The following is a 26,529-nucleotide window of genomic DNA, read 5'->3' on the forward strand; positions in this document are numbered from 1 at the left end:
TTAAACTAATTTTGGCCAAGGGATCCGTGGAATAAGTTTTAATAAGTATTTTAATATAATACAATGTAATATTATTCATCTAAAATGTATGTTCTTAATGTCATGTTCCTGACCTGTTTTATGTTATTTTTGTATGTGTTTAATTGGTCAGGGCGTGAGTTGGGGTGGGCATTCTATGTTTTGTGTTTCTATGTTTAGGTCACTTGTAATTAGCCTTATATGGTTCTCAATCAGGGACAGGTGTTTGGCGTTTCCTCTGATTGAGAACCATATATAGGTTGGCTGTTCACACTGTTTGTTTGTGGGTGATTGTCTTCCGTGTCTGTGTCTGTGCACCACACGGGACTGTTTCGTTTGTTCGTTCGTTGGATGTAGTCTGTTCCTGTTCGTGAGTTCTTCGTGTAGTTATGTAAGTTCCATGTTCAGGTCTGTCTACGTCGTTTCGTTATTTTGTAAATTCTCAAGTTTGTTTAGTTTTCGTCTTGTTTAAATAAAAGTCATGTCGTATCACAACGCTGCGTTTTGGTCAAATCCCTACTCCTCCTCTTCGGACGAAGAGGAGGAGGAAAACCGTTACACTTAACCCTGGGAAACATGGGCCTGGGAGGCTCACAGGGATATTGGTATCCACAGTATCAATTTCAACTCGATACTTAAAAAATGTGTTTACATATTATTTATTTTTTACATAAATGCACTATAATTCAAGTTCTCTCTCTGCCTCATGGAAAAATGTGTAGAATTGCAGATAATTCACTTGAAAACTGAAACATTTTCCTTCCCAGGGCCCGAGAGTTGGTTCGTCCGGCCATGCACTGCCGAAGTCATAGTAAAACTCATTTTATGCTATTTTTTATCTCACTTGAGTTGTTTTCTATCACAAAAGGGGTCCACGGCCCCAAAAAGTTAGAAAATCCATGGATTATGTAGCCCGACTACTCACACTAAATTCTTCCCCTGCTTTGTCCTTCGATAAATACTTTAGTCTGAGACTGCCATCATGGAAGTCATTTGTGGTGACGAGGGGCGATGTACAAAACAAAACCATCAGCGATTGGATCGTCTCTAACCAATCAGACTCTCAAAGCCAATGACACATTTTCAAACCGCCCCTTTACCCACATGTGTTCTCACTCTGGCCCAAGCCATCAGTTTCTAGACCAATCAGATGGCCCCGAATGTCTTCGCATTCGGTGAAGGGTCGGGAATGTACTCAGATCCAGACTCATTGCGGAAAAGAAGCTAAAGTCCAATGGGCGTGGCGTAGCGTTTGGCCAGGCAAATGATTATGACCTTTGGGAAGAAATTAATCAAACACATTCAGTCTGAATATTATTACAATATCAAGGTAATTGAATATAATTACTATATTATTCCATGAGAACATGTTCTGTTCTCACCTGACTTCAAAGTCTTTACAGAAGAATGAATCACGAGGTATATAAAACAAAAATGCTCGGGCGTGCCTTTGAGTTGCAGTTCCTCCATTGTTCTCGTTTTATTTCCAAAATGGTTTCCCGAGGTAGTGTCCATTGGGCTTTGCCGCACAAGGTGTTTGATGTCTGATGCGTTGTTATACTGAATGACATTGAATACATTCTTTTTTTTAATAAATGTCTTTATTACTCGAGCTCCGTCAAATGTAAGCATCGACTGGTTTAGCTGCTATACATGAGTTTTACTGGCTCTTTCCTGATTTAGCTCAATTTCGATTTTTTTATAGTAGCATTTTACTTTGTGCGTGTGTGTGTGGATGGGTTGGTGGGTGGGTGTGTGTGTACTCTGACTCTTTGTTCCAGGAAAGCTGACCTGTATCCAGGACATCCTACTACTATCATTCACAGAACAACAGTCCGACGTGCTGCCATCAAAGGTAAAAGTCAGGTCTGTGTGCGCGTGTGCACAGTGCCAGTGGTGGGTATACTGCATCTACTGCTTTTCAAAAGTGTCAATTCAGGTACATTTTGGTTCATAAAGCCAAAGAACCTTTTCTGCATTTACAAATGATCAGATATTCCACAAAAAAAACGTATGGACGAAAAGCTAAGATATAACAAATCATTCCATAAGATTGTCTAAACATCTGGCCCTGACACATACATTAAAGGAAAAATCCACTAAAAAATGACCTTTTGATCGTTTTTTTCCGGCAGTCCACTATTGATACAGTCCCAAAATGTTTTGCATGTCAGCAGTCAAGTTTTCAAGATATTGGACTTTCAAGAAGCAGTGTCACCTGCCACATCATCACGATGATGCATTTTGCTTTAAGATTGTTTGTCTTGGTTTCAGACAGACGAGCAGATGTACGGTACAGTGCCAAGACGTGGTGATTCAATTAAATTATGACAGTTAAAAATAATCACTGCTTCTATCAAAGACTTGCTGTGGCAGCCAATTCATGAAGAATATAGTCATGCCTGCCAGGGGGCTGGACTGATTTCTGTGAAACAGAAGCAACTTCACAAGTAACGTTTTCTAGTATTTGTTTAAGACAGCTTAAAGCATCAGCTGGTGTAGAGAATGACAGAAATAGGATCTATGGCAATGTCCAAAATCTGGCTTGCCTACTACTGACTTAAACTGCATACCGTGTACTAATTGTACTACATACTATTTAGAACGTACTGTTTAGTAAAAAAAATTATGCAGTAAGCAACAAATACCAGCATACTAGGCTGGGAATTACTGAGAATTTGTCATCTATTGGGCAATTGCGTTGATTTCCGCCATTGGTTCCATTGGGTACAGCATATCCCCTCAGCTGATTATCAGCTGTTGTCAAACACCAAGTCTCGACTCTCTTTCTCAATAGTGTACAGCGAATTCTACTGGATGAAAAGTCTAAATTAGTAAAGCACCCTGGCATTTAAAGCATATTACATTTTAGAAATGTCACATACTGTAAAACATGATTTTTCCCCCGCATAACCAAAATGTCCAGGAATTATAGTCTATTCGTTATTTATGAGTTGAATTAGAAACAAAGACATGACTAGTTAATATCTAGGTCTATTTTGGTGTATCACCCTCACTCTTACGCACACACACACACATTTTGGCTTACCAAACTTCTCCTCTTTCAGACATTAAAGAGTGTGTAAAAGCTCATCAAGTTTAGGCCCCACACTGGTGATGTCAGCAAGCCTTTTCACTTAAAGCAGAAATCCACTGGTTGTGGGCAGTCCCTATGTCACCCCTCTTGTGTTTTAGTTTTCACTTTGAACGAAAACAAGGAGGTTGGTCGTACGCTACTCTGGGCTGGCATTCTGGGCAAGGTGTGCCTTTGCACTAAATCCCGCCCACTCAATTTACGTTGGTAGAGAGAGAGGAAGTGGGAATATCTTTCTACAGCCGCTAAAGATAAACACAGCAGACGTAGCCGTCAAGCCACTAAGCTAACAGGCTAACTTGGTTATAAAGGCACCCCAACAATACCAACACTGATCTGAACAGGAGAACTTTGGCCATTTCTTTGTTCCTCTTCAGAAAAATTACAGTGACATTAAATGATTAAAGATTGCTTGCGTACCTGAGCTGTTTACTTTCTGAAGCAGAAGTCTCACAGGGCGGCGGGCGAGTGACAACAGCAACACAGAAGCCAGGTACCGAGAGGCGAATGCAGCAAGTTACAGATGTAGGATCTTAATTTGATCACTCTTTTGTTGCTAAGAATTTTCTTGCACAGCAGAAAATGCAAACTTGTAGTGTATTTGAGCTTTAAAAAGGCTTCTAAAGTTTGTCATTTCCACTTTGAAATTTCAGACTTGATTTCCCCTAGCGAAAAATGTATCAACCTCTTCAAAAATGTCCATTAATCCTTTTGCTGCAGGATTATTTTTCTACTGTAGCAAACTGGCTCAAATTAAGATCCTACATCTGTAGCTTGAACCTTGTACAACCTGAAGAGACACAGTCCTTTAACTATACATATGTGTTAATCCTGTCCAATCTGAGCCACTCTGTTATCTGTACGTCTACATGGTCCATGCAGCTACAACAGGGCAGACGTTCAGCTAGACATGGTAAACCCAACAGGTTTTGCTGAATACGTGACCTGACCAGGAAGAATGCAAGACCTGTTAGACACTGTATGGTTCACAACCAAACACACCATGGCACGACTCACTACTCTAAAGACAGTGGTTTGAGTTCCCAGATCATCTCAGAGATGGCTCCATTTGGGCACAGTGCAGCTCAGGTTGCGTACCAAACGCCACTTCCTATATAGTGCAATACTTTTGGCCAGGGCACCATGGGGAATAGGGTGCCATTTGGGACGTTGACCCAGTGTTAATAACATTATACACCAGAATCCCCTTGTTATCCCTTTCCATTCATTACGGCTGTGTCCGCCTCCCTACTACATTCCACCTTTAATCCCACTACATCCAAATCCTCAGATGACCTCCTCTAGACAGAGTGCCTGCCTGGCCTGGACAGGGCTGGCTAATTGGTTCGTTAAAAGGGGCCGAACTTCACAGTATCAACAATCAAAGCCAATCACGCGTTCTATAGAGAAAGGCTGCTGCGTGGTGTTTAGGCGGTTTGCACTGTGGCTGCACATGACAGCATGTCAAATTCCTCGGCTATTCCTTTCTTGTAGTCTAAACAGACAGAGCAGATGGAATATAACATTCCTAACCCTTACATGTCTGTCAGTAAATACGTCCAACAGGGTACAGCACATACAGTAGTTGCATTCAGAGGTTGAGTAGCTACTTTGTTTACTATGCATGTCCCTCTATCCTTCTGCAGTCATAAGATCTAGAGTCCAGAGATAGTGGCTACATTCACAATGGGTTAGCTGTGTGAACGTCCCTCCAATCAGAGATGGTGGCTACATTCACAATGGGTTAGCTGTGTGAACATCCCTCCAATCAGAGGTAGGACTGTGTCCCAAATGGTACCCTATTCCCTATAAGTGGGCCCTGGTCAAAAGTAGTGGACTTTGCATGGGACAGGGTGCCATGTGAGACCCACTCTTAGTCCATATGAGACCACATGACAATAACAGGTTCGTTGACCTTCCCAGATCTGTGTTGATCTCTTTCGGCAACTTTGACATTTGAACGACTGATTTGGCCCAGCCATTCGACTACATTCACTCAGGCGGACCTAAAACAGACACACACATCGACCTCTGTGTGCCTGCACTGAGAGAGCCTATAAAAAAAATATATATATTAGCCTGAGCAAACAAACATAGTAGGATTTGGAGACAACGCACTCCTACGAGAGATGCTTATGGAGAGTTAGAAATGTACAGAATGTTGACATTCTGAAAGTTTACATGCCCTATGTGTCGATCCATCCACTGTCCGTCATAGGTTACCATTCAAGCAGTCAACTTACGACAAATACTGAATCCCTACTATCTCAATCGCAACCTATGCATTAGAGGCATACGTGCCCAAACACCATAGCTACAATCCTGATTATATACATGAGAGTTTAAATGTAACTCCCAGTTAGAAGACATTTAATAGAATTATATAGAATCGATGATATTTACAGTAATTAAAAGCACAGTGAATATCACCCTCATTCAGAGCTTTCCAAATCCTAGTCTACGGGAAACTCCCCTGGTCTGGTCTGAACTGAACACACACACACACACACACACACACACACACACACACACACACACACTTCCTGCTCTGTTATTCTAGACCCACTGTTCTGTTCTGCTCTGTTCCCATCTAGATGGATGGTGGTGACTACCCCTCAGCAGCCAAGTCAACCCAGGACAAACTCACATGAAAGTCCTATCACCACCACGGTGTCAGGGGAGAGCAGCCAAGGGAAGTGTATGTGGAGAGCCAGGACATACAGTGGATCACACACACACACACAAGGGTGTGCACTAGAGGTCGACCGATTATGATTTTTCAACGCCGATACCGATTATTGGAGGACCAAAAAAGCCGATACCGATTAATCGGACGATTTTTTAACATTTATTTGTAATTATGACAATTACAACAATACTGAATGAATCATCAATAAAATAAATTTAGCCTCAAATAAATAATGAAACATGTTAAATTTGGTTTAAATAATGCAAAAACAAAGTGTTGGAGCAGAAAGTAAAAGTGCAATATGTGCCATGTAAGAAAGCTAACGTTTAAGTTCCTTGCTCAGAACATGAGAACATATGAAAGCTGGTGGTTCCTTTTAACATGAGTCTTCAATATTCCCAGGTAAGAAGTTTTAGGTTGTAGTTATTATAGGAATTATAGGACTATTTCTCTCTATACGATTTATATTTCATATACCTTTGACTATTGGATGTTCTTATAGGCACTTTAGTATTGCCAGTGTAACAGTATAGCTTCCATCCCTCTCCTTGCCACTACCTGGGCTCGAACCAGGAACACATCGACAACAGCCACCCTCGAAGCAGCGTTACCCATGCAGAGCAAGGGGAACAACTACTCCAAGTCTCAGAGCGAGTGACGTTTGAAATGCTATTAGCGCGCACCCCGCTAACTAGCTAGCCATCTCACATCGGTTACACCAGCCTAATCTCGGGAGTTGATAGGCTTGAAGTCATAAACAGCGCAATGCTTGAAGCATTGAGAAGAGCTGCTGGCAAAACGCACGAAAGTGCTGTTTGAATGAATGCTTACGAGCCTGCTGGTGCCTACCATCGCTCAGTCAGACTGCTCTATCAAATCATAGACTTAATTATAACATAATAACACACAGAAATACGAGCCTTAGGTCATTAATATGGTCGAATCCGGAAACTATCACCTCGAAAACAAAACATTATTCTTTCAGTGAAATACGGAACCCTTCCATATTTTATCGAATGGGTGGCATCCATAAGTCTAAATATTCCTGTTACATTGCACAACCTTCAATGTTATGTCATAATTACGTAAAATTCTGGCAAATTAGTTCGCAATGAGCCAGGCGGCCCAAACTGTTGCATATACCCTGACTCTGCGTGCAATGAACGCAAGAGAAGTGACACAATTTCACCTGGTTAATATTGCCTGCTAACCTGGATTTATTTTAGCTAAATATGCAGGTTTAAAAATATATACTTCTGTGTATTGATTTTAAGAAAGGCATTGATGTTTATGGTTAGGTACACGTTGGAGCAACGACAGTCCTTTTTTGCGAATGCGCACCGTAACAATTATATGCAACGCAGGACACGCTAGATAAACTAGTAATATCATCAACCATGTGTAGTTAACTAGTGATTATGATTGATTGATTGTTTTTTATTAGATAAGTTTAATGCTAGCTAGCAACTTACCTTGGCTTCTTACTGCATTCACGTAACAGGCAGGCTCCTCGTGGCAGGTGGTTAGAGCGTTGGACTAGTTAACCGTAAGGTTGCAAGATTGAATCCATGAGCTGACAAGGTAAAAATCTGTCGTTCTGCCCCTGAACAAGGCAGTTAACCCACCGTTCCTAGGCCGTCATTGAAAATAAGAATGTGTTCGTAACTGACTTGCCTAGTTAAATAAAGGTGTAGAAAATAATAATAATCGGCGCCCAAAATTACCGATTTCCGATTGTTATGAAAACTTGAAATCGGCCCTAATTAATCGGCCATTCCGATTAATCGGTCGACCTCTAGTGTGCACGCATGCATGCAAATGCATGCACACACACACACACAAACACACACACACACACACACTACTCAAAATCAACACACATCTGTAAAAACGTCTGACTTATGCAACAAAGAAAGATGTATCTTCGTGCACTGAGAAGAGATCTATCTCTGAGCAGTAATCGATTTACAAGTTTGGCAGGGTGTTTCAGCTAAAATGAATAGCCCCGAAAAGTTCCCTTTGATCTTTATAGCCTCCCATCTCATAGAAACAGGTCTTGAGGGAAGCAAGAAGACAGAAAGATGTCATCGGTCTCCAGAACAGATAAGACCTCAGCCTGGTCGGCCTGGCTAACCCTCAGGGTCCCTGTCACTGGTAATACTGACAACTTAATCAGTCTCTCTCAGAAACAGACTTGTCATGGAGCAGTTCCAGCAAATGACAGATGGTCCATCTTTAGCCCAGTGGGCCGGTATAAAATTGGTGGTTTGCACATAATGATCATTATTTGGCCTATAATCGTGGCCTTGAGGGGGAAAAAACGGGCCGGTGTTTGGAAAATCCCAGGCCGATTTCTGGTCCCAGTCCCCCCCTGGTCACTCCTCAGGAAGGATGAGACAGAGACCCTAACCACAACTACGGTATATACCGAATACTGGGGTATCTGGAAATAGCCAACGGATGGTTTTTCAATACTGCCAAGACCGTTGAAACTATTTAATGAATTTTCAATACATTTGTATATTTGTAGCTACTTTTTAAATAAATACCTGCAAAGTCGACTTGCAATATGTTAAAGCAGATCGCGCTCTTCATTTCAACTGTCACATTATTTTACATTATGAAGCTTACCATAGTTCCCCAGAACAGTTGAGCCAGTCACGTATTTGTTTGTAAATTGCACAACACGGGAGAAAGCGGGAGCAGGTGAGTCCAGATTTGAATTGACAGGGGTCGCGTTTAATTTTGAAAGTCCAACAGTTTTTTTTGTTTCAATAGAGTGACCAGGGACGTGCAACTATAGTTTTCCTTCACAGAAAATACGTTAGTGCACCACATTTGGCAGAAAATAGATTCATTTTCATCAGATGACAACAGAAGTACAATGCTATTTGGCTGGCAGCCAAACAAGCAAATAAGCTTACAACGAAAAATCAAGGTATTTTTTGCAAAGACGATGCATGGCCATCATATTTCTAATGTTTATCGTAGAAAGAATGTAGCCAGCTACATTTCCTAATGTTTTGCGTTTTGCTTAAAGTTGATCTTGCATTTTACAGGAGAAAAGTAGGCTGGCTACACTGAGAAAAGTAGCTACACGTCAGTCAGAGCACTGTCTGCTTATAGAATGCCCGTTCGTGAATTCTCATTAGAGTGGAGAAGTGCAACTGAAGCACAAAATTAGTCTGATGCCGAGCAGAAAATACAATAAGAAGCATTTTAGATCTGCGTTTTGTTTTTTTTCCTGTGTGAAAAATGAATAATTCTGCATAAATGCGACCCCTAAGTTTAACTTGGTAGTTATGGCTGAATGACGGGGCCTCATATTGTGTTAGCTTTCTGCCATGTTTGAGAAGTCAAAGCCCTTTGGATGAGTTATCGGTACAGCTGCCACTGCTATCTTTTGATTTCCTTGCGTTTTTTTCTCCTCTCTGTTCTCGGCCCGTCTGCTCTTCCCCAATCTTCTCCGAGCAGAGCAGGTAGGCCCGTTGCCCTAGCGACTCCAGACTCCACGCAGACACAGCTTGTACACATGCTGCTCCAGAGCCAGTACTGGTCTTCCTTCAGACAAGCATTCGTCAAAACTTTGTTCATTTGCACTTCTCTCGTTCACATTCGCTTGTAAATGTCCAAACTCACCAAAAATGACATACGGTACCTCCTACATATATATGTATAACTTTATGAGCTGGATTGCCCGTCTTTGCAATTTGTTTATTTTCGTTTGTGCTCATTAGCATATTTAGCTAGCAGCCTCCACGGAAATGTGCTATTACTTGTGCTAATTTTGTTAGCATTCTGGTAATAGAAGCCCAATGGGTTTTTTGCATTTTTTTTGGTGCCCCCTTATGTACTAAACCGGTAATAGCATAAATCCTGGGATGAGAGAAGGACGGTATGAGGATATGAAAATCTGGACACAGCCCAACCCTAATTCACCATAGTTTTACTACTAAATTGCTAGCATTTACCTAAATAGCAAGTTCATTTCCATTATGTTGCACAGTATTTAAGTTACACGAGAACAGAAATGTCTGAAAGGCTGTAGAAAGGTTCAAAATAATACGAGGTTGTTAGTCTGGGGATACGGTGCACGCTGCAGGGTCATTTAACTGGTACTGTTATTTACTGCTGCTTGTAACTGTCGTGCAACTTGGGGGTTATGCAAGCCAGAGTTTTACAGGTTCTTTGCAGATAATTTACTCATCACTGTACTTTCCATGCACCCACACAGACACTTGCATGCACACACACACACCAACTATTTGCTGACAGAACTCTGGCATCACGTCCTGTCCGGACTTGCTCCTTAATGTCATAACATTAGCACAACATGATCCCTTCTGACGTTTCCGGCTTTCCCGTAATAACTGCTCTGCTAGTTTTCATTGGGGACCCACACCAGCACGCACACACACACACTCTCAATCCTGTCATCCTCAACTGAACTTCTCCAGTCTCCAGAAAGTGTGTCCTGGCCAGTGTAACCATAAGCTTCTCTGGGTTCACTGATGAATCTGAAGATGGGAATATGGCTTGGAGCCTGTAGTCAGAAGTTCTCAGAACAAAGAAAGCCTTATCAAGCACACGCCCACAGCGCTGCTTGTTCTTTCAGGTCAAACACACACACACGTGCAGACACACATGCAGGTACACACACACAGACAGACACACACACAAATCATATGCGGGCACATAAGCACACACACTAGGGTTGTGGGTTTGTTGCATGGACAACGTAATCCAATATGTATCAACTGTAATTTCCATATTACTGTATCTTTAGGCCTATACATTAAAATACAGCAGAGTGAAGACAGGGGAAAAGGTGATGAGAAATGTGAGATATTAGCTTGGTTACCTAGCTAAGCAATATCTGGTTAAATACACATTTGTTGGCCGTGCCTAATATGAAAAGTCGTCTTAGCATCACACTTCCCACATTCTCTCACAATTAATTTAACGCCTCGTCTGAGAATAAATCACCAGGAATGCGTCCCAAATGGCACCCTTTTCCCTATATAGTGCACTACTTTTGACCAGAGGGTGCCATTTGAGACAGAACCTAGTTGTAGTTTCTTCAGAGTGAAGAAACATTGCAGGGGCCTGATCCCCATTATGAAGGTGTTATATTATGTTTCCGTGGTTGCCATGGCGCAGTGAGGATGCCTAGGCAGAGAGCTCTGTAAATATTGTACATATTTTTGCGATTTGTAAGTGTTAAAAAAAGATATATCTGGTGTTTTTGAGCAACGGATTTGCAGATTGACTGACAGGTCAAATCTTTTTGGCTTGGCTAACTAGCTGGATAACGTTTAGAAAAAAGGCATCTGGACACAACACCAGCTTTTTTCTTTCACCTGGCTGCCAGTTCCTGATCTTTTGAGAACATCATTTGAGGAGTCGCCTGAAGCTCGAGAGTAAGGGGAGATACAGCAGTACCGAGGCAGAGGTCTCATATTGAGGACGACTGGCTACTATTCTGAACTTTGCCAGTTGAGCTTTTTGGCGCCCAGAGTTGCTGAGGCATCACCCAAGTGGGTGTTACACCGAGTGGAAGAGGAGAAATCCAGTGGCTATACGACTTGCCCTCTACAAGATCATCAGCAGACCGCATCACCATCATCTACCATCCTCTGACCAGCTCCCTCCGCTTAAGCCATGAAACAGCCAGGAAAATAACCTCTCACTCAATATCGACAAAACAACAGGAGCTGATCGTGGGCTTCAGGAAACAGCAGAGGGAGCGGGCCCCTATCCACATCGACGGGACCGCAGTGGAGCAGGTGGAAAGCTTCAAGTTCCTTGGCGTACACATCACTGATGATCTGAAATGGTCCACCAACACAGACAGTGTGGTGAAGAAGGCGCAACAGCGCCTCTTCAACCTCAGGAGGCTGAAGAAATTTTGCTTGTCACCTAAAACACTCACAAACTTTTACAAATGCACAATCGAGAGCATCCTGTCGGGCTGTATCACCATCTGGTACGGTAACTGCACCGCCCTCAACCGCAAGGCTCTCCAGAGGGTAGTGCAGTCTGCACAACGCTTCACCGGGGGCGAACTACCTGCCCTCCAGGACACCTACAGCACCCGATGTCACAGGAAGGCCAAAAAGATCAACAACCACCCGAGCCACTGCCTGTTCACCTCGCTATCATGCAGAAGGCGAGGTCAGTACAGGTGCATCAAAGCTGGGACCGAGAGACTGAAAAACAGCTTCTATCTCAAGGCCATCAGACTGTTAAACAGCCATCACTAGGCAGCTTCCACCCGGTTACGTAACTCTGCACCTTTCAGGCTGCTGCCCCATATACATAGACTTGAAATCACTGACCACTTTAATAATCGAACACTAGTCATTTTAATAATGTTTACATATTTTTGCTTTACTCGTCTCATATGTATATTCTGTATTCTATTCTACTGTATTTTAGTCTATGCCACTCCGACATTGCTCATCCTAATATTTATTATTTGACTTTTAGGTTGTGTGTATTGTGTGTATTGTTGTGAATTGTTAGATATTACTGCACTGTTAGAAACACAAGCATTTCGCTACACCCGCAATAAGATCTGCTACATTTGTATGTGACAAATCAAATTTGATTTGAACAGACCCAAACCATCTTAAGAGGATGTAGCATTCAAAGACTTGTCATGATAACCTGTCATGATAACCTGTCATGATACTGTATTTTGCTTCGTTTTTGCTCTTGAAGCACCTTGAGATTCTATGAAAAGTGCTATAGAAGTTTAATAAATCATTATTATTATTATGTGTCTAATTAATGCTCACTGGGAACCACTCATACCCCTCTACTCTAACCACACCAAATGATCCTCCATCTCCCAGAGGAGAGGAAAAGGGGGGGGGGGGCGGGCAAAAGCGTACGAACAAACACACACAGCAGCACGAACACACACATTCACAGAAACACACACATTCACAGAAACACACTCTTAGTCACACAATGGACATCTCATTAGGTCTCACATTACTTAACCAAATCTATCTTATTGTTTTTATTACCTGTAATCCCAGTGCGCACACACACACACACACCTCCAGCTCTCTCGCTCACACACACACCTGCTGAGAGAACCTGTTATCAACAGACAGTCCTTCTCCAGTGACATCTGATACTGATTCTGGTGCTCAGCCAGCATCCAAAACATGTTTTATTCCATATGAGAATGGGAAACAAATATGAACTCAAACACAGTGTAAACAAATAACCGTGTTGCTAGAGAGGCTTAGGGAAAACTTCTTTCCCTGCAGTGAGGTGCATCGACCGGTTTCACAAGCCATGATTCCAAGGCAACTCTGTACACACCTTTATACAGTATATCAGGGATAGTCAACAGGCGGCAAGCAGGCCAGATCTGGCCCATTTATCAATTTAGGCTGTCCCTTTGATCAATTCTGAATATAAATTAAAATCTGCAAACACAATCCCCACAAAATAAGACGTTTAGTGGCAAAATGTATGATGTATCCTAACACGTACAATCATACAGTGAGAACTATAAAGTTGGCATTAAATCTACTGAGATTTATACTTTCAAATGCACACCCAATAGGATCTAGGGCAACTATTAGGAGAAGCACAGCCATCCTGTCTCTCTGTGACTTCTTTTTATTTATTTATTTTTATTTTTTATCCCATTTTCTCCCCAATTTTCGTGGTATCCAATCGCTAGTAATTACTATCTTGTCTCATCGCTACAACTCCCGTACGGGCTCGGGAGAGACGAAGGTCGAAAGCCATGCGTCCTCCGAAGCACAACCCAACCAAGCCGCACTGCTTCTTAACACAGCGCGCCTCCAACCCGGAAGCCAGCCGCACCAATGTGTCGGAGGAAACACCGTGTACCTGGCCCCCTTGGTTAGCGCGCACTGCGCCCGGCCCGCCACAGGAGTCGCTGGAGCGCGATGAGACAAGGATATCCCTACCGGCCAAACCCTCCCTAACCCGGACGACGCTATGCCAATTGTGCGTCGCCCCACGGACCTCCCGGTCGCGGCCGGCTGCGACAGAGCCTGGGCGCGAACCCAGAGACTCTGGTGGCGCAGTTAGCACTGCGATGCAGTGCCCTAGACCACTGCGCCACCCGGGAGGCCCTCTCTGTGACTTCTAAGACATCTCAAATCATGTCACATCACAACCACTGTCAAATCCAATACAGGTTTACAGTATATCATCAATGTCATCCATAAAGCATTTTAAAACTAACGTCCATGAAAATACCTTCTTCAAGTTTCCAGGGGTTTGTCAGTGGTGAAATCATCCTGGGTGCCTTCTCTCTCCTGACTGGGTGTACTTTGAAGTTAGTCAGCCACGCACCTTTGGCCCAAGGTGGAGTCCAGATGTTGGGCGTGGTGCATGCAAAGGCATGCAGGGAGACGGTGGAGGTAGGGGAATGCCCCCCCCCTCCCAAAAGTAGTGCACTATATAGGGAATAGGGTGCCGGTTAAATATTGAATCCATAGCGGTGAAACTGCCACGTCCGTTTGCGATATTACAAACAAACAAAGACGTTACTTCAAAAAACAAACGCAGTTTTTTCCCCTCAAACATCATTGCACACGTGCAATAGAACAGCAGAGTATGTACAACAAAAACATTTTACCACGATGCTGGATGGTCATTTCCTCAAAATAAAAACAATAACAAATCCGCCTGGGGTGGTGAGTGGTGCTGTTCTGCCAATCACGGATTTCAGTCATGAACAGTCAAAATCATGAAATTGGATGATATTTGGATGAAACCAGATCAAAGTATGATGACTAAAGTATGAAAAATGACTGTTGCTTCTACATTAAAGTTATTGGTCCCGTTTCCATGTCAAACACTTGGATTCAGGAGGCGGGATTATTAAGGGTGCCAAAATTTGACTGTAGGGTGTCAGCAAATATAATTAAAAGTTTACACAATTCATCTATGGCAGTGGTTCCCAAACTTTTTATAGTCCCGTACCCCTTTAAACATTCTGCTGCGTACCTCCTCTAGCACCAGGGTCAGCGCACTCTCAAATTATGTTTTTTGCCATCACTGTAAGCCTGCCACACACCATACGATACATGTATTAAACATAAGAATGAGTGTGAGTTTGTCACAACCCGGCTCGTGGGAAGTGACAAAGAGCTCTTATATGACCAGGGCACAAATAATAATAATAATCAATTAATTTTGCTCTTTACTTTGCCATCTTACATATAAAACCTTATTTGTTCATCAAAAATTGTGAATAACTCACCACAGGTTAATGAGAAGGGTGTGCTTGAAAGGATGCACATAACTATTGTATTGGAGAGAGTCTCAAGTCTTTTCCCACACACAGTCTGTGCCTGTATTTAGTTTTCATGCTAGTGAGGGCAGACAATCAGCAGTTGGGTCATCCAAACAACCCAGCATTTTGAAGAATGTACGCCACTGCAAACAGAGCTGTTGTGTCTCATTCCGTAGAATCCTGCTACACATGAAGATTAGCTGAACCAGTCTGATTTAGGGACCGTTTGAAATTCACTGTGGTGGGGGTTGTTCAAACTAGGTGAGGGTTTTCTAACTTTTTTTTTTGTTGATTTGGATAGAGTTGTGTGTTGTTTTATTGGGCACAGGGGAGGGTAGTGCATTTTTCTCTGGTTTACATTTGCTCTTCTGCAGGTTTTACTATATAATTTCTTCCATACTAGCCAAATCTCCTAATCTGCTTGCATGCGCCTCCCCTACTGTATATCAAGGTGCTTTGGTACTTCCCTTATGCACTACGCTTTTCCGCATGCTAACTACTGTATACCACAGGTTAATATAGCCTACCAGTCTAACTGTCTATCGTGCCCTCTATCCACAAATCACAGTGACAATAGTGTAAGGTGGATAGTTTCTCCATATCTGCAATAGGCTACCTAGCATCATATCACACACAAACCAATTTTCAATATAAGCAGAGAGGCCAGGTCCCTCATTGCGCATCAAAGAACAGTGAAGACATGAGACACGCAGCTCAAAAAGTTCCCCTATTGATCTTGTTTAGGGACAATACAAATGACCCTACGTAGACTAGCCTACAACACCACAATGCAATGAATAATTGCATTATTGTCTTCAAGTGAGTAGAAAATTCTACTCTAGGCTGTAAACTGCAGTGAAAAAGAAAAAACATTTGAATACCGGCGCAAAAGCCCTATGATTTGAATATTTCATTGCATTTGGATCAGTTGTGGGTCTACTCTCGACAGTTTATACACAGCAAAATCGTCAGTGTTCATGTCCTGGTGTAAGCAGGCTGTATCACAACCGGCCGCGATTGGGAGTCCCATAGGGTGGCGCACAATTGGCCCAGCGTTGTCCGGGTTTGGCCGGTGTAGGCCGTCATTGTAAATAAGAATTTGTTCTTAACTGACTTGCCTAGTTAAATAAAAAATGTATTGCATACTGTATATTTTATAGAATTATAAATTTAGCATCAACATTTTAAAAAACAAATAGATTTCTACCTGAGCATTGTCTGCAGCCGACTCTGATCGTAGTCTAATAAAAAAGGCAGGGAAAGTTAGCTCATCTGTGGTGGTCGGCGAACACTTAACCTTCTGGCCCGTAGCCCTGCGTGGCATCGACTGAGCCACAAAAGCATGCTGAAGTGACAAAGTCGATATCCACGTTTATAAACAGAGGGTCGCTACAGTTATTGTTATTTGTGGTCGTAAACATGAGTTCATTGTATGAGGAGGGAGGGTGTGCAATTTATTTTACAGTACAAGGGGAAGGTCTTGTGAAAAGATTTTTAACGTTTGGGAGGCAGGTGCATTTTCTTTGCATGTCTGTTGTTGTCTGTCTGGGGGTGTTATCAGGTCTGATCAGGTCTGGTTTTGTCAAAGAGGCTTAACCCCCCGCCCTCGTCGTGTCCCCCCTGTCCCTCAGGATTAAGCCCCGGCGCCAATCTATGGGTCACTTGTCCCCTCATCCGTGCACACCAACAACCTCCAACCCCAGCCCCCCACTTTAACCCCTCTACCCCCTAGGCTGGCAGGTCAACTCATACCTGTCGTTAACCCCCCAAGCCCCTCGGACATCATTTGTTTCAGTCAGAAGAGCCTTTCGGATCTGAAAGTGGCACTTGTGGAGGATTGGCTGGCGGAGCTGAGCAGAGACCATTAAATGGCCTCAGCTCCCGCCTCCTGTTCTGACAGCCGTCAAAACTGCTGAGAGGGGCTGATTAAAAACAGATGTCTGGACGGATGCCTGCTACACTGATGTGATTGTGTGAATCCAGACACACAGGAATAAGAGCCATGACAAAGTGGCACTTTACGAAAATACCTCAGTATCTCGGTTGGACGGTTTGGAGGAATGTATTACCTAGTCTCATTTGAAACACAAGCTTTGAAACCTAGGGAGAAAGTCAAAATATACATCCAATATGGTTCCTTTTAAACAGTCCATCGACATATTCATCTATGTTTACTTAACGTCTTCTAATAATAATTTCAGTATCACAATGCACATAGCAGAACGGCATAGTAGACTTGCAATCGTGTAAGACTTCTTGAAGTGGACTAGATTCCAAACCATTACACCACCTCAGGTTATTTAACATATAGTACAGAACTATAGTAATATAGTACTATCAACTCTGACAATAAGAATTAATAAATCAAATGAATCACACTGGAACTTCTTTCCTGCATGTGTTCTGAGACAGCATTTCTCGCTCTTTCCGTCTTTCAGTGGATGATCTCAAATTCCAGCCAGAGAGGGAGAGTTGCTTCTCCCTGTGCCACTGTTATCTAGCTGACCTTGGTGTTAAGGAATAACAGTGTAGCTGGGCCACCGTCCTGGGGAGAGAGGTATGCAAGGGATCGGACAAATGTTGCAAACATTGAATAAATTCTCAGACGGAAGGGAGAAGATATACAGTTGAAGCCGGACGTTTACATACACCTTAGCCAAATACATTTAAACTCAGTTTTTTCACAATTTCTGACATTTAAACCTAGTAAAAATTCCCTGTCTTAGGTCAGTTAGGATCACCACTTTATTTTAAGAATGTGAAATGTCAGAATAATAGTAGAGATAATTATTTATTTCAGCTTTTATTTCTTTCATCACATTCCCAGTGGGTCAGAAGTTTACGTAAACTCAATTAGTATTTGGTAGCATTGCCTTTAAATTGTTTAACTTGGGTCAAATGTTTCAGGTAGCCTTCCACAAGCTTCTCACAATAAGTTGGGTGAATTTTGGCCCATTCCTCCTGACAGAGCTGGTGTAATTGAGTCAGGTTTGTAGGCCTCCTTGCTTGCACACGCTTTTTCAGTTCTGCCCACAAATTTTCTATAGGATTGAGGTCAGGGCTTTGTGATGGCCACTCCGATACCTTGACTTTGTTGTCCTTAAGCCATTTTGCCACAACTTTGGAAGTATGCTTGGGGTCATTATCCATTTGGAAGGCCCATTTGCGACCAAGCTTTAACTTCCTGACTGATGTCTTGAGATATTGCTTCAATATATGCACATAATTTTCCTCCTCATGATGCCATCTGTTTTGTGAAGTGCACCAGTCCCTGCTGCAGCAAAGCTCCCCACAACATGGTGTTCTTCGGCTTGCAAGCATCCCCCTTTTCCTCCAAACATAACGATGGTCATTATGGCCATTAGTGCTATTTTTGTTTCATCAGACCAGAGGACATTTCTCCAAAAAGTACAATCTTTGTCCCCATGTGCAGTTGCAAACCGTAGTCTGGCTTGTTTATGACTGTTTTGGAGCAGTGGCTTCTTCCTTGCTGAGCGGCCTTTCAGGTTATGTTAATAAAGGACTCGTTTTACAGTGGATATAGATACTTGGCTGATTTCTTTTGATTTTCCCATGATGTCAAGAAAAAAAGGCACTGAGTTTGAAGGTAGGCCTTGAAATACATCCACAGGTACACATCCAATTGACTCAAATGATGTCAATTAGCCTATCAGAAGCTTCTAAAGCCATGACATCATTTTCTGGAATTTTCCAAGCTGTTTAAAGGCACAGTCAACTTAGTGTATGTAAACTTCTGACCCACTGAAATTGTGATACAGTGAATTATAAGTTAAATAATCTGTCTGTAAACAATTGTTGGAAAAATGACTTGTGTCATGCACAAAGTAGATGTCCTAACCAACTTGCCAGAACTATTGTTTGTTAACAAGAAACGTGTGGTGTGGTTGTCAAACGAGTTTTAAAGACTCCAACCTAAGTGTATGTAAACTTCCGACTTCAACTGTACTTGATCTGCTGATATGAGTCACTCAATGAGTTTTATGGATTGTGATTCTGAACGTGACAGCTGATAAACCATGGAGCTTCCAAAGAAAATGTACAGCCTGTGTCCTGTGTGATCTAGCGGTTAGTGCCACATACCCTAGCACACATACACTAAGTATACAAAACATTATTATAAACTGGGTGGTTCGAGCCCTGAATGCTGATTGGCTGACAGCAGTGGTACATTATATCAGACTGTATACCACGGGTATGAAATAACATTTATTTTGAATGCTCTAATAACTTTGGTAACCAGTTTATAATAGCAATAAAGCACGTCGGGTGTTCGTGGTATATGGCCAATAAACCATGGCTACGGGCTGTATCCAGGAACTCCACGTTGTGTCGTGCATGAGAACAGCCCTTAGCCGTGGTATATTGGCCATATACCATACCCCCTCGTGCCATATTGCTCAAATAGCACCTGCTCTTTCCATGACATACACTGACCAGGTGAATCCAGGTGAAAGCTATAATCCTTTATTGATGTCACTTGTTAAATCCACTTCAATCAGTGTAGATGAAGGGGAGGAGACCGGTTAAAGAAGGATTTTTAAGAGATAATTGAGACATGGATTTTCTAGGTGTGTCATTCAGAGGGTGAGTGGGCAAGGCAACATTTTTAAGTGCCTTTGAACGGGGTATAGTAGTAGGTGCCAGGCACACCGGTTTGTGTCATAACTGCAACTCTGCTGGGTGTTTCACTCTCAACAGTTTCCCATGTTTCAAGAATGGTCCACCACCCAAAGGACATCCAGCGACACAACTGTTGGAAGCATTGGAGTCAGTGTGGGCCAGCATCCCCGTGGAACGCTTTCGACATCTTCCATCTTCCACGCCCCGTCGAATTGAGGCTGTTCTGAAGGCAGAAGGGGGTGCAACTTAATATTAGTAAGGTGTTCCTAATGTTTGGTACCCAGTGTATACCAGAGTTGACATGGGTTTGAATCCAACCCATGCCCTTCAGACTCGCTCTTCTAACTTTCCAGTCTTCTCTTCACTGGTTTTTTATTTAAATGTACAGCTCAATGAACTGCTTTATGGTGTGTAATTCTCAATATATGTATTTTCTTCAGCATTTCCCTTTGTCAAATACTTTTGTATTATATTTTGGTAATTACATGTCATTGGCTACTCCAGTAGGCCTAGATGTTGATTACCAAGAGGCTGTAAACAGTGTTCATTTTGCCACTAAAAATACAATCCGTAAGGAATAGAGAGGCTTACTTCCAATTAGTTCACCATGCAACTGTGTCCAAGTCATTTTGTGTCCACCCTGTAATGTGTCCCCCCGCAACTGCGTCTAAAGCATTATTCCGAGTCGACAGACGTGGAGACGCGATAGTCCGGCGGCCCATGGTAACATAGCTACAAGGCTCTGAGAACACCGTCCGCACCTCCCCAAAATTCCCAGCCAACGTCTTCCGCGTCTTCTATTCACTTGAATGGGGTGAAGGTTGGAGAAATTGCTTAAGCTGCGCTGAGAATTCGAAAGGTACGAAAGCCAACGGTCCAATATTCTAGAACACTGCTGTGCGTACGCATACACGTTTTGGACTTTGATAGACCCTTAAAAGTCATTTTGTGTCCACCCTGCAATTGTGTCTACCCTGCAACTGTGTGCAAGTAATTTTGTGTCCACTCTGCAACTGTGTTCACCCTGCAACTGCCTGAACCATCCAATGTATCAGGTAGAGTAAAGTGGCCTGGCTGTACACATAGCTGCAGATAGCTGTCCTAACATGGCGGCTGTAATCCCTCACACTGAGGACCAGGCAAGCCATGGCACAGCTCAGCTCCCTCATGGAAGGTGTGTGTGTGTGTCCATGTGCGTGTGTGTGCATGCGAGTGTGTGGGAGGGGAGAGGAAAGGAGGTTTGATCAATCAAGCGCTCCAGTGCGTGCTCATCCAATACCCAGCAGAGAGGACGGGGCCATGGGCAGCTATCTCATCTCCCTTGGGTGATCCAGGTCTTTACAGGCATGATGAGTAGAGGAGGAAATGAAACGTCTCTGGTTTTGTTACGGGTTGAGGGATCAGGGAGTGAGAGAAAGAGAGACTTGGGAGGTGGAAATTGTAAAAGAGCGTGAGTCATTCGGTATGGAGTCATCCACTTCCACTGTGCACAGAGAGATATCATCTTCCCCGACCTCTGTTTAACCTTGAATAAAGCCCTGTGAAACCTCAACTCAAAGTGAGATTACAAAAGTGAGATTACAAAGTGGCTGCTATCTAGCACTGCTGCCACTGTTGTTGTTCTTCCTGTTTTGATAGGGCCAGTGACTGGAAGACGGTGTGAAAACAGTAGCGTGGGAGAGAATGGCCTTGGTGCCTAGGGCTTCTTCTAGTCTGCACTGCTTATCACAACAACAATAACGGTGGGCTAGAGTTATTGACGTGATAGTTGACAGGTGAGAGGGTTCAGTCTACGTTGTTGACAAAATCAAACCTCATTGGAAAGTTCCTTGACGTATGTTTATATTTTAGGTGATATTAGGCCATGGTTAGCTCAATTTTGGCTTGAGAGCTTGGGACGATAAGGTTCTATCTGCAAAAAGATGATTCTGAGATAATTGGCTTTAAAGTGCCGAACCCTCATTGGTTTGAATGGTGTCAGCTATTTTTTACCTTGTATTCATTTGAACTTAACATGAATTGGTGTATATAGGTAAAGATCAATGAACCTAACAAGGCTATGTCAATAACTACATTTAGACAAAAATAAAGATAGAACCTTATAGTGTAAAAAAAATTGAAATAACAAAGTTGTGTGCATGACTAATAAGCCAATCCTTCAGTGTCTTCTTTAGTAGCACCTGTTTCAAACCTTTAACAGTAGGCCTAATTGCTGGCAAAAAAACATCTTGCCTCATCTTCCATAACAACAAGCCACCCACACCACTCTTCAAATCAGATCTTCCCATTTGCTCATTAGCATATGTTGACTTTGAACTCCATCCATGAGAAAACTCTGTGAGACAAGCGACGCTAGAAACAAGACTTTGTGCTCCAAAAGCACCATACGGTAAAGAACAAATGAACCACGACCCCGGAATGACCCACAACAGTTCCTTGCAAACGTAACAAGTAATGCACTACAACTCTGGGAGACAAAGCAAAGTGTCTTCCTTATTGCGCCGTCCTGTTTACATTTCGGATCATGTAACACCAGTGATTGAGTATAAACTGAAATACTAGTAAGTAGAAACAAGCGCACCACACACATTTGTTGACATGTCAAAGCTGTAGCCTACGGAATCAATTTGACAGTTGCACACACTCAAGATTTTTTTGCAGAATAAATATTGCAATGGTGTGACATCCAAATTCAACAAGAGTCCACAAATGTAGGCTACACATGGAGATGAGCAAGGTTCTGCTGCAAACGCGATAAAGATAGCCCTAGATATTCGACAGGTCAGGAAATATTTGAATCAAAACAGCCACTGAAATGCACATTGTTCAAACGTGTAATTCAGAATAGAGGTTTAAAAAGAAGAATATGGAGAGATTATGAAATATCCTAGAATTTGCACCAAGGTGAAGTTAGTTTAATAATGGATATTCGGTCTTCTCTCAGCAATAGCTTTTAAACAAAGTGTGCCATGACTATGAAAATATTATATTCTGAATCAGGGAAGGATGGAGAACAATACACACATCTCCTATTTAGGATTTTTTCCCCTTTTTTGGGGGGGGGGGGGGGGGGGTTCAATCTTCAATAGGTCTTAAACAAGTGTGCCGTGACTATGAAAATTATATTTAAAAAATGTGGAATAATAGATGTGGACTGTTCTCTATCCAACCTTGATGCAGAATATATAATTCTCATAGTGATGGCAAGCTTGGTTTAAGGACTATTGAAGATTGAAATCCAAATCCGGGGATTAAACTCTGGGATTAATGCTATTTGGAGAACAGCAAAAACAAGCAAAAATGACCCCAGCCATTATTACCTTGGCTGCTGTAGTTTTCATTCACCTCAGTCCATCTACAAACACATAGCCTATTAGTTTTACAATTAGCCGCTGCACATTAACTCACATGAACTCAGCACCAGGATTAAAAACGAAAATTTATACAGAGGGATCGGTTAGCAGAAAAAGTATTTTATAAACAAAATGTAAACAAATACGTTTGCTTTACAAATTTTTTTTGTGTGTGTGGGGGGGGGGGGGTGCAGTTGTACAGCTAATTTCCTGAAATTCCACACATTTTGCCATTACTTATGCCCCCTCTGGAGGTCAATTCTCACTCTCAACAGTAAATTGAGACCCCGACAGAGTTCCTAAAAAAAGTTGTTTTTTTATGCATAGCTACGGCCATAGTGTGGATTGATCTCCATCTTAACCTGATTCATATATACTTTTCATAGTCATGGCACGCTTTGTTAAAGAGCTATTGAAGATTGAGATCCAAATTGTTTATTTTAATTCAACAACAAAAAAGTGTGGATTGTTCTCCATCCTTACCTGATTCAGAATATATCATTGTTTTATAGTCTTGGCATGCTTTGTTTAAGAGCTAATTTAGATTGAAATCTGGATAACAACAAATAAAAAATACAAATTGAAAAAAATCGTGTGGATTGTTCGCCATCCTCTTCTGATTTAGAATTGAACATGCTCGTAGTCATGGCATGCTTGGTTCAATGGATGACTGACAGGGGGCGCTGTATTGGAACCACCACGCATCAATCTTGGCACTCCTCCTCAGTTGTAAAAAATATTTAGGAAGTTATAGAAAATCATTTAGTTTAGCTTCTTATACATTTATTCTATTACAGACACCTTAATGCATACTTTAAAATGATATAACGTGAGCTAAACATAAAGAAAATAACATTAAAAATATATAACATTTTCTTTCAAGTATTTTTTGTTTTAGTAATAATGTTGCTGTCCTCACTACATCAACAAATTCCCTTCATTCTAATGGAGGATTGCTCGAACTAGGGAGAGCCAATATGGCCAACAGGTGGCTTCAAAGCCTCTCAATGGCCAATACATAGCATCAGCAATCCGGGGTTTATATACGTCATTGGTTCAATAGCTATTGACGGAGAAAACCGAATATCCAATATAAAACTTATTTTACCTCGGTACAACTCGCGCGCCTTTACTGATACCAGTTCAATATCAGCCCGAATTATGACCCTCTAACTTCTCTTGATGTTATTATGAAGGTGTTGGGAAACACCAGTGCAGGACAACATGACTACCGTAGCATGTTATTGCTTTGTTACTAAACTGAAGCGCCAACTTTTTCAGCATCCGATGCCGCCCCCGTTGGAGCACCTGATAGCCCTCCATTGCTTGTCCTGATTCACGTATGCACAGCGGTTCAAATCAAATAACATCATCATGTAACTAACTATTGCAAAATGAGCTCATGCATCTATTCTATCGCAATCGCATACAATGGAAGTTTCAATAAGAATAACATGCATGTTCGAACTGATCTAAGAACTCGAAAATGCATACAAAACATATGAAAGAGAATGAATAACCTACTGTACAATAACCTACCTTTGATCAAACTGCGGAGAAAGTTTACTCGTGCCTTTGTCAGAATGTGATTATTTGTATTTCCATGCAGAATTCAGATAAGTGGGAAAGAGCCATGCCTTCGGACAATACTATTTTTTCTTGCGTGAGTTCTTGCGTTCTGGCATTCACCCTTCCACTCCAAAAGACACCTAAATGAAAACGGAGCCCCTCAAGCAGTGACATCATGAGTCTCCATAGCAACTTAAACTCCACCCATTTCGAAACGGAACTTACCTGTATGACTACCAATATCTCAGACAACACATTTTTGCTTTCCTATTTTAAGTTCAAATACAGGCAATATATACATACATAGCCTATAGGCAACTATGTTGCAGAAATAGGTATTAAGCTATTAGTTTTCTCTCTTTCTCTCTCTGACCCCCCCCCCCCCCCCCCCACACACACACACACACAGCCACTATATGTGGTGGTCTTTGTGCCCAGCTCTATTGTTTTGGCTACGAAACCAGGTGACCACTCCCTTTTGTCTCCTCTGAACCAACGCAAACACAAACAGAGGCCAGGTGAACCAAAGGTCTACTGAGATTCTACTGCTCCTTCCCCCATACCTTCTCCTCCTTGCCCTGGTTGCCCTAAGGGTGACACAGCAACCAACATTCTTCATTGTCTAAGGACTCTCAGGCTGTGTCCCAAATGGTACCCTATTCCTTTTGTAGTGCACTACTTTTGACCAGGGCCGGCTCTGGTCAAAAGAGCCGGCTCTGGTCAAAAGTAGTGAACTATATATAGGGAATAGGGTGTCATTTGGGATGCAGTCTCACTTTAACAATCTTTACTCTATACTTAAATCACACTGCTCTTACTGTGTGTGTAAAGAAAGGATTCTTATGATGAATCAATGGTTATTTATTGGTCATTATTATTAAGGAATGGCCAATGTGATAATCAGCTAGTGGTGGCTAGATTGTGAAATAATGAATGTGAACATCTTAGTCCTGTACTAAAAAGCTATTTAAATTGAGATTTTCCATTGACAATGGTTCTTAGTCCAAGACTAGCTTTAATCTGTGTCCGGGAAACCGGCCCTGTGTGTCCAGATCTAATTCACCTCAATGAAAAGGAGCCTAATGTTTACATTTTCTGCACCAGACAAAATTTAAAAAAAACATATAATCTTGGAGCAGTCTAAGGAGAGAAAAATGTGACAACTTGATTTATGGAATGGATTTTAACCTATGGCAAAACAGGGAGAAATAGTTTTGCAATTGGACTGTCACCTGAACCAAATAAGAAAAATACCAAATTACTTAACACTCCGGGGGCTCTATTTATGTGATTTTTATGCCTGTGAACCTCGTATTTAGAAACATAAAAAAACATATATTTTTTTCCACATTTCGTTTCTTTTGATTAAAAATCAAGCATACCCTTCCCTCCTCTCAAGGAAGGCTGTTTTTTTTTATCCTGCAATAAAATAAAATTAACTTAATCATTATTAAAAGATCAAATTTGGGAGCAGCAAAACAGTGAGCGGACATTCCATTTTTATCAATGTATGTAGGCTATTGTACATTATTAGCCAGCTCCTGTTATTATTTTGGATGTGAGTAAAAAAAACATCATGTAGGCTATATGCCCATCATGGAACAAGAGATGAGATGATCCAGTGACATGTATTTAAGTTATTTTCCTATAACAATTGCTTGTTTTCCATTTAGTCTGATTAAAGAACAAACCCTTATAGGCTACCCTTGCCCTACTATAACAAAAGCTGGTTCTTCAGCAATGTCACTGGTGGTGCAGCCATCTACTTGATTATAAATGATTCCCTTGAGGTGAAATATTGTATCAGATTAGAGTTAAAGGTGTAAGCCACTAGCTAGGTTTCCATCCAATTGGTGCAAGATTTTCATGC

General features: G+C 42.0%; 1 protein-coding gene across 8 annotated transcripts in view; it reads right to left on the reverse strand.

Moving 5' to 3' along the window:
* The window catches only part of LOC120051170 (sickle tail protein-like), a 117,494-nt gene that overhangs the window by 50,851 nt on the left and 40,114 nt on the right, over positions 1–26,529 (reverse strand). The window contains exon 1 of one of the 8 annotated variants that reach the window (XM_038997888.1): positions 24,630–24,799. The exons of the other annotated variants lie outside the window; for them this stretch is intronic. The gene's annotated coding sequence lies outside the window, so the exon portion shown is untranslated. Of the gene's footprint in view, positions 1–24,629; positions 24,800–26,529 lie in introns of those variants that run through there. 8 annotated transcript variants of the gene reach the window in all.

Source organism: Salvelinus namaycush, chromosome 7 (assembly GCF_016432855.1).
Source record: "Salvelinus namaycush isolate Seneca chromosome 7, SaNama_1.0, whole genome shotgun sequence".
NCBI lineage: Eukaryota > Metazoa > Chordata > Actinopteri > Salmoniformes > Salmonidae > Salvelinus > Salvelinus namaycush.